The sequence below is a fragment of the Salarias fasciatus genome, chromosome 23 (genome assembly GCF_902148845.1).
Source record: "Salarias fasciatus chromosome 23, fSalaFa1.1, whole genome shotgun sequence".
Lineage (NCBI taxonomy): Eukaryota > Metazoa > Chordata > Actinopteri > Blenniiformes > Blenniidae > Salarias > Salarias fasciatus.
Window position 1 is genome coordinate 31,436,739 of NC_043766.1, and position 15,642 is coordinate 31,452,380.

A 15,642-nucleotide genomic window follows, 5' to 3' on the forward strand; every position below is an offset into this window, starting at 1 on the left:
GGATGAAAACTGGTGCAAATGCTAGATCTAATATGTATCATTATATCACTTTGTACACATTAATTAGAAAAGTTCAGTCATCATTTTAAAGCAGGTATGTTGTGTTTTGGGATCCTATAAAGACTGTAAGCTTGGGAACATGGAAGAATAACAATGTGGAGGTCTGAAATGTTTATTCTCACCAATGAATTATAGTCAGTATATATTGACTGCAGCATTCACCAACATGTGCTGCCATAACACACCAGCCACTTCAAACCCACACACATGAAGAGCTGTTCTTAAAGACCCCTGAAAAAGTCCAATCATGACTCTTCACGCAGGGTAAGAGCGGCCACACGGTGTCTTTTACATCACAGTTATTTGTATCTGAGCTGCAGAGATGAACCCTTCAAAGGGCAGAGAGAAAACAAATACTGGGATGCTTTTCTTTGTTATTGCAAAACCTGAACCCGACTCTGAGTGCCAGGCTGTAATAACAGTAGACATTTTAATATACTGTGAAGTTTCAAAGAAAAAAAAACAGCATCTTCCCACATTGCTCTTGCTCCTCAGCCAGGGATGAGCATTGGTGAAGTGTTCTTAACTGAACTGCAGTGAGATGATGAAGGGAATGTGGAGTGATTAGAAGTGTCCTGATTACACTGACTTCTCTGAAAAACACTGGCATACAGGAAGGGGTGGAAGTAACTAATTGCAAATACTCATACTTGTACTCCTTTTGTTCCGTTGTCATTGTGTTGCTCAGTTGGGTTTTGTGGGTTGTGTGGCAATTGCGGAACTTGCTGGAACAAATAAACAGATCAAGATTTCACTTAGAAAATGCAAAAGACAAACACTAATAATTTCAATACTCACAGGCATATATTTTCCTCACTCAGAAAAAGACGAACAGTAACTAGAAAACTCGAGAGGAAATTTTACCTTGTGCCTGCCAGCTGCTGCTGAATCTGTCTGTGTATTTGTGTGTGTGTGTGTGTGTGTGTGTGTGTGTGTGTGTGTGTGTGTGTGTGTGTGTGTGTGTGTGTGTGTGTGTGTGTGTGTGTGTGTGTGTGTCTTGGCCATCTCAGTGACGTGTTCTGCACATGCCTACTCTGGTCAGAGCCCTCATGGATGATCAGAGGCTGCAGCTTGAGCCACTAATCTATTTTTTTTTAAAGGTGCATTAAGGAGTTTTACAACCTTAAAAATACTTATTTTCCACCATAAATATGTTACACATTTTTAATGATGTGTACAATGTATCCTGACATATTCATTACAAGTACCTCTAACAGCACTAAATTGTCACTTGAAAGTTGCAGTGCCGGTCCGGCACCAGCATTTTCTGGGGGAGCATTTGCAAGGAATGACGTATTGCACGCTCCGGCTGGTTAGGTTTCATTTTGTCCGCCATTACTCCGCCAGATGCTTAGTGAGCAACAACTGAGCAGGATCTTCCAGAAAGTAAGAACAGACTGGCTTCTAGCACTGCCACAGCTCCAGCACAGACTCCACCAGGTAAAAGAAACTTAAATCTTACTTGAGCGCTTCTAAACGAGCGAAGACGGAGTCCCCCTCTTCCGTGCACGCAAGCCACAGGGACGAGTTTTTCATTAAGCTGCATTACGCCCAAGGCCTGCAGGGGCCGCTGTTTCGCATAAAACGTGCAAACTCCTTAAGGCACCTTTAAGTTATTAATTGCATTTTAAGTACCATGTTGAGCATTGTAGGTATTTCTGTTTAGTGTAAAACCCATGGTGATTCAGTTTTTTAAGGTTTATTCTTCAAATACAACTGTTAATCACTGGAAAATGTCACTGTTAAGCTAGCGCTAGTTAGCATTAGCCTCCCGTAACTGCTTGCCTTTGTTTGAATCTATTAGTGAGAGGAGCCGTGCTGAGGCGGGTGCAGCAGTTCATGTGTGCTCTGTCTAAATGTACAGATAAAAGAAGTTCAGAAAGAAAAACCTGTCTCCTGAAATTTCATAAAAGTCACAGCGCTGAGCAACAGCCACTGATTACACCTACACTGACCAAACCTTGGACGCATGCAAACTGCTTGGTGAGCAACTGTGGGTCCAAGTTCAGGAAGGAGGTGTGAAGATCCATCCAGGGAATATATTGGGTGTTTTTGAAAAGATATTTAAAACCATTTGCAAAAACTGGCCCGGTTCAGTGAAGGTGATGACTGCTATGATGGAGAACGATTTGTCGGTCATCTCCATGAGTGCGCGAGTCATCATTTAACATCTGGCGAAAAAATCCAAAGTGGGACTGGATAGAAATTATTTGAACGGTCTGGTCAGATCAATTGTCATTTATGGGTTTAGAAGGGATAAGATATGAACCTATGTCAAAACCTTGGATCACGTCTGCAAGCAGATGAGCGATCAAGGGTGGGTCCAAGTCCATGTCTAAGGTTTGAGAGCCATCCCGGTGAAGACAGAGTGTCTTTGCAAGAAGGTTTTCAAAAGCCTTTTTTCAGAAGTTTGCTCTCTGAACGGGCGGTCATGTCTCTCATAATGCTGAATGGTGAATCATTTGTCGAGAAGGGTGCATCTGTCATCGCTGATCATCTGGGGGAATCAAAGTATTTTGGAGCAATCGCAACCGTTACCTCAGCCACGACTGACACCATCTTCAGGTTCTTTGGATGCTCAGCTTGAAGGCAACGTCATTACAGATGGAAGGTAGCTGTCATGCTGAGGAAGATGAGACATCCACCATTTTATTTTCAATAAAATAAGTCCCACGGGATATATTAAGCAAAATCAAAATAATGTAGAGCAGAAAAAAAAAACACAACTGCTTTGGTTGTCTGAGTTTTCACTGAGTGCTCCAGTTCTCTGAAAAAAATTTCAATCATAAAATACAAATTAATGGTGACCTTGTTGGGATCCATGGTCAAATGAAAAAGTTGTTTTTCTTTCTTTTTTTTTATTAAAGCAAGTTCAGATAAAAAGCATGCAGTGCAATTACAATTCAACTGACTTTTCAGTTCAGTTTCCCCGTAGTTCTTATGGCTGTTGTTGATGCCCAATATCGTTTTATCTACACACATGTTGGTACACAAGGCAGAGCACCTGATGGAGGTGTTTATGCCCATTCTGACCTGAAAGCAGCAATGGAAAGCAACCTCTTACACGTTCCGTCAGCTCAAAGTCTACCAGGCACAGACGTAGTCATGCCTTTCATGTTTGTTGTGGACGAATCTTTCCCACTTCAAACAGGATTGATGAAGCCATACCATACCCCTTCAGACATCTCGACCATGAGCAGCGCGTCTATAACTACAGGCAGTCCAGAGCAAGACATGTAGAACGCTTTTGGCGTACTTGCCAACAGATGGAGAATCTTTCTTACAGTTGTTCCTCTGGAACCAGACTCGTTGTCCTGGATTGTCCTGGCTGCTCTGTCCCTGCACAACTATCTGAGAGTACAGGCCACTGGCATTTACATCCCCCATGCTCTGGTAGACATAGAGAATGAAGACCACCGCATTATTCCTGGAAGCTGGAGAAGTGACTCCATCCGTCAGTCGGTGGCTTGCTGGCAGACGCCGGAATGCTACCAGATCTGCCAAGGAGCAGCGTGATAAACTCAGAGAGCACTTATCCTCACCCGCAGGTGTCGTGCCTCAGCAAGAGAAGATGCTGTAACTTAGTAGAAAATGTTAATTTTGGGGATAAGAAAAAAATTGAGTCACGACAGTTTTGGGGTGTGTTGTTTTTGATTGTTAGGTCAATTTTTTTTGTTGAAAAATCAATTTCTTTCAGCACCACCGACTTTAAATATTTCATTTGAGTTTTGGTTTAACAGTAATGTACCTAAGCCATTGTTGTTTATAGCTGTTTTCTGTTGTATGTTACTCACAGTTGGAAATATATGGCTATTTATTGTATTTCAAGAAGATATGAGGATTAAATGACCTTTTTAAGAAAAATGCATTATTGACGCTATTATTCTTGCTTCTGTTATACACAAAGCTTTTTGAAATAACAGTGTGCAAAAAATGCAATTTGTAGAACTTATATGCAAACCTCCAAAATAAAGTGTCAAAGTGGTGCATTCTGCTTCCTGAACAGTGCAATTGTGAAAGTCCAATTAAAAAAAAAAAAGATGATTTGAACAAGTTATACAAATAACAAAAAAACTCATACATTCTCTTCACCCTGCTGATCGTCATGTCCAATGAGCTGGACCATAAAGCTTACAGGAGTTGGATGTGGAGATTAGCTTGACCATGTTTTGAACTTCCAAAAAGATGAGGGGTGGGGGGGGGGGGTGGGGGGGGGGGGGGGGGGGGGGGGGGGGGTGCTCGAAACACAAATTCTGATAGGCTTCTCAGAGGTTGATGATCATGCTTTACTATGCTTCAATGATGCGAAACTAACTTCTTTAACAAAATAAAATGAAACTTGTAACAAAATAATGGCTCTCTTAGACTCTTTACAAATATTAAATAATGTTCTAAATATGAACTCTTCTGTTAGAAAATCCAGCTTCAACAATATATTTCTTAATAACTGTAATAAGATAGAAGAATATAAGAGTCTCACCAAAATAGTAACTTAACAAGCAAAAAAGATATAAAAAAGATATGAACTTTTAATCTTTGTTTTCTTCATCCTGCTTCTCTTCTACATTCTATTTTTCATCTCGGTATGTTGGAAATTTTTTTTGCGGTTCATCTGAGACGGTGCTCTTCAGCTTAGGCATTTTTCGTGCTCCGCTGTCGAATCAAGTAGAGAAGGAATTCATCAGTTCTCCATAAATAGTGTCGTAAACAGTCGGAACGCATTGATCTCATACCTTGTATTAACGGGGTGAATAAATAGATTTTAGATTGTTCTCTGATCCCACTCTATAGCGATAGGAGGCGGTAATGCGCCTGTTGAAATGGTGCCATCCGCCGTTAAACACCACAGAAGAAGAAGAAGCGCTCCGCTGTCTGAAGCCCCGTCTGCTCCGCTTCGTCATACAGATCGGCTCACAAGACCGCCTCTCGGTAATGACGTCGCGCAACAAAGTACCATAGTACTTTGTGCAAAGCGCTGGTCAATTTACGTTCACGTGCTATGAGAAACAGTAAAACCCGGACATTTCCTTGAATTTAAAAAACCTGCCCGGACGCCCCGGACAGGACGTAAAAAGAGGACATGTCCGAGTAAAAGAGGACGTATGGTCACCCTAGTGGAGATGCAGTCGCAAGAGAAATGTGGCAAGGTGCAATGGTTTGTTGGTTTGGTGCAGGGAGCTGTGACAAGGTATGTGTTGGCTGGGATGTCATACTCTGAGAATAGGCTGTTGGACTTTGGACATGCTGTGATCTTGAGCATCATCCAAAACCCTGGTAAACCCTGCCTCGCTTGAATTTTTTCAACAGGATCTTATATGAGACACATCTCACAGGCTGCCTGTTTTCCGAGTATATCTCTACTACTTGTTTGAGGATCTCAATTTTCTCTCTCTCTAGACTGAGCTCTTCCCTCCCGCATACTAGTCTTTTGCTGACTTTTTGCATGATGTTGGAATTCAAGTAGGGGCAAGGACCCTGGGGTTGGTGAGTCCTGAGTTAAGGATGCTGTCGAAGAGATGGTAAGGTCATCATTCCCCACGTCTTCCTCAGCCTTTATGTCTGTAATTTCAGGTTTTAACTCCTGATCCATCTGGATAAAGAACAAAAAAAGAGCTGTATAAACTCTTACCTCAAACGTAATCACATTTATGAGGAAATGTAGGTGCTGCAGGTCACTCACTTACAAATAGCGTTTGATGTAAATGAGGGAACTAAATGTAATTGCATACCGGTACTACATTCATAAGGGACAAGAAAAAAAGGAATATGCAATGGCTGAGCTGTTATACACGTAACATGGGATACATAGTATATTTGTGTTCGAGTCCACATTATTTCATCAATATACAGTTATAGACATGCCTCTAGAGTGCTGAGGGACTGACAAGGTATTGCATTGGGCTTCAGAAAACTCCAGGTTCTTCGGGATCCATTTCTGTGGAGGGGTCAATTCTTTTATCCTTGAAATACACACCAGTAAAGTAGTGAGAGAAAGAGAGTCAGATTGTAGCTGTATGAGCATCTGAATGAGAATCAGCCTAAACTCAAACTGAGCAGTCTGAGTTCATTACCAGTCACAGCAGATTCATATCATGGGTGGATCTACTGCCACCCCGGTTGGCAGCCATGAATTCAAAGAAGTTGCAACCAGTCAGAGTTCACTTTCTGTCTGTTGGTCACAAGGTTTGTCAGTAACTACATTCTGACTGTAAAATGGAATATTTTCTGTTCGACCGTATCGATTGCTTGTGCACACTGTAGCTGCTGTAGCACACACCGGACAGAGCGCTGCACAGTGATCAGGGACAGTCCACTGAAACAGAGCTCTGTGTTTATAAAGCCAAAGCTTCAAGTTTTCAGTGCCTGGGAGGCAAAAAAATCAGTCAAGATGCCTGAGGGGATCTCGACACAAAATTCTACTACAGGCAGAGGATATTTTTCCTATTCACAGAATTCCTTTGCAGCCTCTTCAAATCGATCCATCCTGAAGCTAATCCCAGCTTACTATGGGTGACGGCAGGATACGCATGAGGAAAACCTCTCTCACAAACACTGACTGAGGGCGTCACCATAAAGGACCTCCTCTTCAATTGGTGGGAGAGCTTCACTTCTTGATTTCTTACATGACGACTGTTCATCATAGAGTTGCTACTTGTGGTTGTGGGTTATATGAAGCTACCGTACATTTGATTTAAACCAGATTTGAACCCAGTATTCTCCGCTGTCAGTTTTCTAATTAAAATTATGGGTAACACTTTACTTGAAGCACCCGCTATAACACATTATAAATATTTATAAACACTCATAAATGATCATAATTATTTATAATATATATATATTATTATATATACACTATACAGCATAGGATTAGGGTTAGGGTTAGGGTTAGGTCCTGATGTTATAAAGCATTGTGATCATTTATGAGTGTTTATAACTATAGTTATACAGTGCTATAATACACTTATAATGTGTTATACAGGGGTGCTTCAAGTAAAGTGTTACCAAATTATGTCTTAACTATGACTGGGATTCTGACAACTCAGCTCAGCCAATAATCGACAAAGGGATGCACGTTGTTTGAACATTTTTGCATTTTAAATGATTTAAATGCCCCAGAAAACAACAAGAGTGTGGCCAGCTGTTGTGCTTTTCTACAGAGTTTTATACTGAGAATGTCCAGTTTCTGAGTATGAGTGGCTAAATGCTATTGGTTCATTTGCCTTCAAGGGTGGGGCTTAGCCAAAGATCCATTATAAGAATTTGGTAGTTCTAAGCCACCTTGGTCCTTGGTGTCCTGTGGTAGGCGTGAGAGTGTTTAAACTTATAAGAGATGGTTTGTTCTTCCATAGGAATTATGACACACAATAATCAAGAGCGCTGAAACAGATTTTGTTTGGTTTTGTTGGGATCATTGAGAAAATGTCATTAATTTTAGGCGAGACTATCATTTTGATTATTGCAACTTTGAAGGAACTGAGTTAATAGGCAATAGAGTATTCTGAAATTGAATAGAGCTTGTCTATCAACTTTGTTGTTTCAGGAAGCAAAGTTTGAAGTATAATAGATCGTCTGTGTACAGGTACATTTTGTGACATACACTTGTCGTTTGTATTCCTTCTGTTATTTTTCCATCTGATGGCTGCTGCTAGTAGTTCAATAGAAATTGCAAAGACCCTTGCCTGGTACCTCTGTCAAGACTGAAGCTTATAAGATTGAATAATCTATTAAGGACTTTAACCTTCCTGCTATCCCAGAACATGACCTGCTTCTGTAGGAGTCTCAATGATGGAAAAAAAAAAAAGTTACAGATCCAGAAGAGTGTTTTTCCCTTGAGGTTTTCCTTTCTTCCCTTTATTCTTCCATCCTCCTCTTACGGCTGATTCGGTCTCAGACAGTAATTGCCCCCCATCTCTGACACCCCCGAGCATTTGGTCTTGTCGGACTTTTGTTTTTGTGTTCACTCATGACTGACCAAAGAGACAGAATATGAGAAGTTATGCTGAGTACTTCGACTTTACAAGCTCCTCTGTCTTTACCTCATTCATCCATCCATCCATCTGTCATCAAGGTGGGGGGGGGGGTGGGGGGGCATTGCAGGCTTTCAATTCCCAGACAGGGCCCTCCTTTATGAGAGGAGACTGTCAAAGAGTACCTATTAAAACAGAACGTGAGTGGTGGGATTTACAGACAGACAGACAGACAGACACAGTCAGACAGACAGGCTTTTAAAGGGGGAGGTCTGTTTGTGCAGTGAAACATCTCACAGGAGTCTTACTGCTGTTTCAGCTCCTTAAAGCTTATTTTTCCTCAGGCAAAAAACGCAGAAACCTGTCAGCAAAGATGTAATTGTGTCATTTGTTTCCAGTGCAAATCAACATCTTAGAGGTGAGATCCCAGTGGGAGGGAAGTCACAGGTTTTCCTTTTTCTGTAAAAACAAAAGGCAAAATATTAAGCCTGAATTAGGCTAATGCACTTTTAAACTTTTCCATTAAATGTCGATCCCTCAGGATTAGAGTAAAAATAATCAAATGCCTCACAAAGAACAAAAATCCATTACGGTGAAACAACCTTCTGAAGGCACAGAGCACTTTTTGTATTGCTCATAGAGAAAAGCAGATGTTAAACTGACCTTTCTGGTATTTTATTTTATTAAGAAAAAGAAAAAAAAAAAAAAGGAGCAACTGCAGTGCCCAAAAGAATACAAACAAAGATATCATGTGGGCAAGATGTGAACTTGCAGCGCACCTGGTCACTTTTACTTAATTCACCAACCCACAGCAGCAACAAGACAGCACTGCCCGGAGGCTCCTTTTAAAAGCAGGACACCCACACACTTCCACCCAGGAGGCCACTTTACTGGAAGTCGGTCGTAGCACGCCATTTCTCAAAGTTTACCAGCTGAGGTACATCCACAGAGGAGATCCACTAATATCAGTGAAACAGATCTGAGCGTTTTCTAATTCCAAAAATTAGACAGAAACAACTTGGGGCAGACTGACGGTTTCTGAGATGGAAAATTATTGTGTTTTTTCACTATAGGAGCACTTCTGTGTCCGATCAAAAATGTCCCAGAGTGTGAACTCAAGGCTTTTGTGTTTGGAGTTTACACGCTGTGTGTCTGTGTACGGGTTTTCTCAGGGTACTCCAGTTTCCTCTGTAAGTACAAAATTGTGGTTTTGACTCCAAAATGCCCTGTGAGTGAATGTGTTTATCAGTCTCTCTATATTTGCCCTATGACAAATTGTCTGTCCATGGTGTAACCTGCCTTCACCCATAGTCAGTATGAGCTGGCTTCAAAGTTGACTGGAATTAATATAAATTTCATAATTAGCACACAAAATAATCATTTTAATACACAAAAATTATTTATTATACATCTTTCAATATAAATGTAACATCTATTTTAATTGTAAACAGTTTCACATCGAGAAACGCTCAAAAATGTGGAATTTGAATCACAAATTTTAAATTTTAGACACTTTACGGAGAGCCAGTCTATTCATCAGAAAATAACCTGAGAGAGGTTTTTGAAGAAAAAAAGTGTTTTACCAATACATATGGACAGAAAATTCACTATCTTCCACTGAAATGTTAATATTTTAGAACTGAACCAATCTGAACCTTTAGGATTAATCCAGGATGCTGAGACACACCAGTCTGTCCACATTGTTGGAGGAGAAAGCAGCTCTCTTTTGAGTCCACACCATGAAAAATGTCCTTCATAGGGCTCAGTGGTGGCAGCTGCTGATTGATATTTACTTGCAATAAATTGAAGTTCTGAGTATGAGCTGTTTTCTTTATGACCACTTTTGTGGATTCTGATTTGAAGTGTTCTAGTGTAGCTGGAGTGGATTCTGCGTCATCCTCTGTGTCTGAATCAGGAGACTGACGGAAGAAGAGGTTCAGTGGTTCCCTGTGAAGGCCACATCTGGTGCTTTCTCCAGCTGTCCAGTTTTCACTGCTCTTTCACTGTTGTATAAAGCCTGTATTCTGGACATTATTGTCTTCCTGGTGGGTAAATTGTGAGACGTGCCCCCTGCAGCCACTGGAATCAGGTCCCTGAGTCCCACATCCAGCTAGCAGCAGCCTCCGTTCTGAGCTCGAGTGGACAGTGGTCCACCTCTGGTAAACTGCTGTAGAGTCTGTGCTTCAGTCCGCCTGAGTCCGTCACAGACGTTAAAGATGAATTACTGTGGTCATACTTCAGTTTAATTCAATTTTATTTATAAAGGGCCAATTACAACATAGTCATCTCTAGACGCTTTTACAGAGAAAACCCAACAGATCCACATGAGCAGGCATAAGTGACTGTGGAAAGGAAAAACTCCCTTTTAACAGGAAGAAACCTGCAGAACCAGGCTCAGGTGGCGGCTTTCTGCTATTCCGGTTGGGGTGAGGGGACAGAAAGAAAAAGAAATAGGACAGACAGGTACATTCTTTGTTTCTTGTATCAACACACATTTAATGTATAAACAGAGAGTAGAGAGAAACAATGGTCGACGACACGTAGTTATGAAACATTACATGAAAGAAAGCAGAGAACTGAAGCAGAACTGGGAGTCGGTTCCTCATGGTAGGAGCCCGGGGTTCAGTAATCCGCTTGCACCCACTGGGTCCTGGCTGTCTCATTCAGTCAATGGATCAGCTGTTTTGAATGATACCTAGTCAGCTTTACAAAGTGCACAAATCACTCACTTCTTTTCTGGAGAACCATCCAGTAACTGTATATCGAGGAATTGGCCATTTAACAATGTACCACCTTTTTTCTTTTCCATCCCTAATTCATGTGCAGCACTACAGGAAACAGAAATGATGGAGGGGGTGCTTTCTTGAGCTTTTGGTGTCCATTTATACAACAGTGGAAGCTGGAGTCATTGAAAATGCAACTTTTTGAAAATGCTCCCAAAGTAGAAGTTTGTGATACACTTCGACTCCGTTTCCAGTCTTGGCTGGTTTGTACACTGGATCCTGTGGTTAATACCCCAATTTAAAGACCACAAAAAAAAAAAAAAAAAAAAAAAAATCCAATGGTGACTTTAATTTAACTCATGTTATCTCCTAGATTTCCACTGGTGACAGTGTAAACTGGTTCCGACTGATGGAGAAAGGACCTTGCTGCCTTAGCAGCCTCTTCATGCTTCATGCACATGATCAATCAAATGTACTCATTTATACAGACGGTGATTCACAAACGCCAGTGATGAGAAATTACAGTCACACAGTCATGGGCAAGTGTTTTGTATTCAGACAGTGTCCTCTTCTTAAGCAGCTCTGAATCATCACTGTGGTCCTTTTTTTTTTCTTTAACTTTAGTTCAGCCATGTTTTCTTAGTCCTTCCTCCTTGATTCTGTAACTCAACCATTTCCCCACTGGTGATCAGCAGAGAGCAGGGGGTCTCTCTCAGCGTCTCTGAACTTTTATTGAGCAAATCTTCTTCAAAAGTTACAGTTGTATTTGTGGTCTCGGCAGCTGCCTCCTTTACCCCGCTGAGATCAGCCCTCCAAACCTATCAAAGTTTCCTCTTTGTTTCCAGCCCTGACAGCATGTTGCTCTGCTGTACGAGGATTTTCTTCTTTTTCCACCCGGTCACAGTTTGATTAAATCCTCTCTTATGTTGTGAGTTGGTGGTTAGAGTCTTTCTGGATTTTTTTCAAATTCTTTCAGAATTTGTCTCAAATTGGCAATGGCCAGAGGTTGGGTTGTAACACGTGACATTTTACTCATGTCTGCACGGTTTGGACAACGTTGAAACACACTGAATATCGGGACATACACTCACGCTTCACTCCTACACACACTGAAATCCAAAGTGAACACGTCTAAAAGGGACCTGCCTGCTTCTAGCGCTGGTCCACCAATGTTCTTTGTGTTTTATGCCGTCCATCTGCAGCTTGTGAGAGACTCCTCAGTCATTAAAAGACGTCTTTTTACTGCTAAAGTTTCACACTTTGACTTTTTCTGTGGGACAAACATCTCCTGCAGCAACTTTCATGCAGTGCTTCCTTTTGTCAGCTGTTCCACCGATCTAAATTCAGCATTACACACATGTAGTCCCTTGCTTGATGTACAAACCAATGTGGAAATTTATCAAACAAGATACAGACACAATTAATTCTGTTCAAATACAGGGAATTCCCAGGTTTTTGTTTTTTTTTTGTTTTTTTTTGCACAATGCATCTTTATTATTACTATTTATTATAATTTATATTTATTTTGTTGTACTGTTTGATCATGTTGTTTTCACTTTAATTTATTTTTTTATTCAAAAATGCACATATGTATTGTTTCTTTTTCTTGCCAGCACTTTTTGTGAAAATCAGACATTTTTACTGCTTCATGCTGCAGCAAATGTGACCCGAAACGCCCCCAAGTGACACCATTCAGGAGAAAACAGCACTTATTATTTATCCTAACTGTGTTTTTGTGATCCCTGCCGGGGCATAAATCAGTAGCAACGAGAAAGTTACATTTTTGACTTCACAACCGTCCCGTCGGGTCTAAACAACATGTTTCCGACACTGATCTGCGAATACAGAAACACAAAACTGCCTCGTTCAAGAGCCAAAACTAAAAACCCGCAGGCTAAAAGAAAATAGCTCACAACATAAAAAAGAACGATCTCCTTTCTAAATGAGGGCACGTTCTAACCCTCTTCTTCTTCCCACTGGCAAAGTCTTTCTTTGGTTACCCTCCATTGTTTTGTTCTGTCCTCCATAAAGGGAAAAGCAGAACTTCAGTTAGCAAAGTAACGCCATCATTTCAAAACGAGACCAAGATCACCTCAACTCTGATGTGACGCTGGAATTAACAGAGAACGTTACGTTTTACAATACGTAACAGATTGAAGTTTGTGTTCTGGGAGCTTTTGAAAAGCTGTGTTCAGACTGATGGGGACAAAAGAAGGTCATCTGCTGACATTTACACCTCTTCATTTCTGTGCTTTCCATTGGGTTTTACTCGACTTGTAGATCAGAGGCTCTCAGACCTTCTCGCCATTTCCCGCTTTCCTGAATGCTTTAAATGTCCAACACATCTGATTCAGATGAACAGGATGTCGTCCGGCCTCTGCAGAGCCTGCTGGTGACTCATTTATTTTAATTCATGGAGCACTGCTTAAAGAATCTTTCTCCCTGAGCACGCCACATCAAATCTGGATGAATAGCTCTCTCTGGTGGACAGCTGCAAGCACTGCTGGTGTGACCCAGTGACCCAGAAACATGGACCAGGATGGGAGAATTTTCACATCATGGTTTCTGACTGTTCTCAGTGTTTTACAGTAACTGGAGTCAACACACACACACACACACACACACACACACACACACACACGCACAGTCTTGTATTTCTATCCTTGTGGGGACCATCCATTGACTCCCATTCATGTCTAGCCCTTAACCCTGACCCTTACCCTAACCCTAACCCACACCACAACAAAGCCTAACCCTAAAGAAATGTTTTTGCACTTTTACTTTTTTCAGTAACAACAACATGGTCAAGAAAACACTGTTTCTCCTACTTAGGACCGGAAAAAGGTCCCCACAAGGCACGTCGTTCCACGTTTTGCTATCCTTGTGGGGACATTTGGCCCCGACAAGGATAGAAATACAAGAACACACACACACACACACACACACACACACACACACACACACACACACACACACACACACACACACACACACACACACACACACACACACACACGAAAAGGGTTCAAATTGTGTATATTTCATTATTGGGGGAATGTAATCACCCTGAACTGGAGCACATAGTTTAAAGGGACCTTTTAACAAGTGAAATGTAAGAAAAAAGTTTTCAGACCGGCTGCTTGACTGGTGGCATTGATGGAGCGCAAGACTGTAGTGTCAAACATGAGGCCCGAGGGCCAAACCTGGCCTGGAAGAAGCTCCAATCTGGTCAAACCACCAAGCAAGACTTTCAAGGGAACCTTTGATCTATTCTAATTTATTTACAAATTCCTGAAGAGCGGTTTACCTGAGCTGAGATATCAGAGATGCTACCATGAAAGCCTGCTAACTACCATTATCCTCAATGCTGTCAGGGGGAGTTTGTTAAAACATGCAGAATACAACAGCTGTGGGAGAAGTTTTGCAGACCTTTCGCTGCATTTTGCACCATCAAGTTTAATTAAAATTGTCTTTCTATTGAGATTGTAGTCATTTTCAGTACTAACAGGCATTCTAAGTTGTAGTTTTGTGAACATCGACAGTTTTAACACATACTTTGCACCACAACAAAGAAAAACCTAAATGTAAAGGTTATTCTGGCACTACTTTACCACTCTGGCCCACTCAAGATGGAATTTGTCTGTATGTGAACCCTGAACTAAAATGTGTCCAACACTGCTGATTGATATTGTATTTAGGAAATTAAGTCACTCCAGCTTAGAAAAAAAGGAAGTGTAGAACTTAAATGGATTTTGTAAGCCTTTTATTTACATTACATTCTATTACATTTGGTCAACCTGAATTTATTATACAGACAATTAACCTATTTGACTTTGTCCAACTCATTTTTTTCCACATCCAGATGAAATAAGAGACATTTCTGAAATAAGCATGTGTTCACCCAAAATCATTTTGAATGTTTTAAAATGTTGAGTTATTTTAAATTTCTTCTATGTTATTTAAAGCTCATTAGCAATTCTTACTGTTTTTGCTGCAAAGCATGAACTATGAAGCTTCAAAGCCGTTTTGAACATACAAAAGTAAAGATCTGTCTAACTAAAGCTTGTATTAATTTAATAAATTAGGAATTTAGAATCATTATGCATTATTAAAGTGTCTCCCACAAAAAAAAAAACAAAAAACAAAAAAACAATAAAAACAAAGGGAAACAGCCTTTCTTCAGATTGTGTTGTAGAAATGACTATGCTGTAGTTGGTACTTTATAAATAAAGCTCAGTTGAATTGAATTGAATTGAATTGGACTGAATTGTCAAAAACTTTAAGTCAATCCTGCCATTTACCTGTGCCAAATGATATTGATCTGGAGAATTTCTGCATGTACATATAGTTTTAGCCTGTATTCATACTTCTCCACATAATATATAAATTTGTGCAATGATTGATATAACTTTATTTATTTAATATATGGATCTTCAATCGATCATCTTCAGGCTGTTAGATAAAAGAAATACTGTGCCCTTTTCTGTCTATATACATACATACACACACACACACACACACACACACACACACACACACACACACACACACACACACACATATATATATATATATATATATATATATATATATATATATATATATATATATATATATATATATATATATCGTGTGTGTGTGTGTGTGTGTAATCGGCACCATTCATGTATATCAATCGCTGTTACCTAGCATTTTCAGATAGGTATTTATGTAGCAGGATCCTTTGATATCAGAAATTATCTGCCCATGTATAATCGCAGGATTTGCTTCATTTTAACCTGATCTGTGGTTCTCAAACTTTTATTATCATGATTAAAATGTATTGTCATTTCACATAAACAAGCACAGAGTAACGAAAAGTCATTCAGCATCCTGTGTGTCTGTTTCTTTTT